The sequence below is a fragment of the Meles meles genome, chromosome 8 (genome assembly GCF_922984935.1).
Source record: "Meles meles chromosome 8, mMelMel3.1 paternal haplotype, whole genome shotgun sequence".
Lineage (NCBI taxonomy): Eukaryota > Metazoa > Chordata > Mammalia > Carnivora > Mustelidae > Meles > Meles meles.
The window spans coordinates 16,508,984-16,510,894 of record NC_060073.1 but is presented as its reverse complement, the minus strand read 5'-3'; the positions used below and the strand labels follow the sequence as shown (position 1 = coordinate 16,510,894).

The 1,911-nt window shown below is 40.1% G+C and overlaps 1 pseudogene; it reads right to left on the bottom strand.

Annotated features, from left to right (window-relative positions):
- Positions 1–721: 721 nt before the first annotated feature.
- Positions 722–1,651, bottom strand: LOC123948635 (annotated as a pseudogene).
- Positions 1,652–1,911: the final 260 nt, after the last annotated feature.

Sequence of the window (1,911 nt, the reverse complement as noted above, 5' to 3'; positions counted from 1 at the left end):
CCCATGTGTTAGACAAAGTACTGCTACAACTTCATAAAGTACAATATTATGCATTTCATAGACATTTGAAAAATGAGAATGCATATATAATTAAAGCATATTACCAAGACCTAAAGATGAAAATGTACAAAAGTCAGTAATCCCCCAGCTCTCCCTGACCCCCCAACCTGTCATTGCAACACCATAATTTCTACCAATGTATTGCTTCTGAGATTAGCAAATTTGTCCAGGACCAATTTTGATAAGCAAAAGAGAAGTTTGGATTTTATTCAAGGAAAATAGGTTTCCATCTATATTTTTGGAGAGGGCTGTGCTATGATTAGGCATGTGTTTTAGAAAGACATTTCTAGCATTCCTCAAAGCCATTCAACCACATCTGCCACTAGTTGGAAACTTTAGCATGTAGATTGCAACCTGAACTTTCTTCTTTGACTCTTAAAACATTAGAGATCATTTAGTCCAACTCCCCAAAGAAAGCTATATATCTTCTACAACATTCCAAATAATAAATGCTCTGGGAACACAGGGTCAGAAGTAAAATAAATATCATCTTTACCTGAATTTTTTTTAAGATTTTATTTATTTATTTGACAGAGAGAGCAAAAACAGGGGGAGTAGGAGAGGCAGAAGCAGAATCCCTGCTGAGTAGAAAGCCCTATGTAGGGCTTGGTCCCATGATCCTGAGATCATGACCTGAGCCAAGTGAACCACCCAGGTGCCCCTACCAGAATTTTGAATGTGACATTTTAGACCATACCTTCCCCATGGCAATTCTCATCTCCATGTTTCTCAGAGTATAGATGAGAGGATTCAGCATGGGGGCAATCACAGTATAAAACACAGAGACTTCCTTATCCTTGTTCTCACTCCCAGCAGGTGGAACATAAATATAGATACAAGGCACAAAGAATAAGATGACCACCATTACATGAGAGCTGCAGGTTGAAAGAGCTTTGCGTCTCCCTACAGAGGAGCGTGTCCTAAGATTGTGTAATATGAGAATGTAAGAACCCACCAGGACAAGAAAGACAGCAACCACCACCATTCCTGAGTTTGCAATCATTAAGATATTAACAACATGAATGTCTTTGCACACCAGTTTTCAAAGAGGCTTCACATCACATACATAGTGATTGATCTGATTAGGACCACAGAAAGGTAAATGGAGTACAATCAGCAAAAGAGAGACAGAGTGCCAAAAACCCACACCCCAGGCCATGAAGACCAACATGTTACACCTCCGCCGGTTCATGAGGACCATGTAGTGCAGGGGCTTGACAATAGCAACATAGCGGTCTAAAGCCATGGACACCAAGATGAATATCTCCACACCCGCCAACAAGTGGGCAGTGAAGAGCTGGGTCATACAGTTGTTATAGGAAATGTTTTTTCTTGCTGCAACCAAGTCCCTGATTAGCCTGGGGACCACAGTGGAGGTGTAGCAGAGATCCATGAGGGAAAGGTGACAGAGAAAATAGTACATTGGTTGTTCGATTAAATGGCTGCAGGTGATCGTGAGTAAGATGATAAAATTTCCAATTAAGATTACCAAATAACAAAGCAGGAACGAGAGAAAGAACAATAGCTCCATTTGCTTATTTCCCCACAGACCCATGAAGACAAATTCTGTGACATTGTTCTGATTTTCCATGTGGTTGAGGTGATTCCAGAGACATAATAGAAACTTAATTTATCTGAAATAATACAGAACATATGACATCTTTAATAGCACTTTAGTGTTTTGTAATATTTACAAATTGAAAAAAAAAGATGTAGGTTATAGAGAATTTGTTACAATCTTTTAAATCCTTTCAGATCAGGGGTGCCTCCATGGCTTAGTCATTAAGCATCTGCCTTCAGCTCAGGTCATGTTCACAGGGTCCTGGGATTGAGCCCCACATCAGGCTCCCC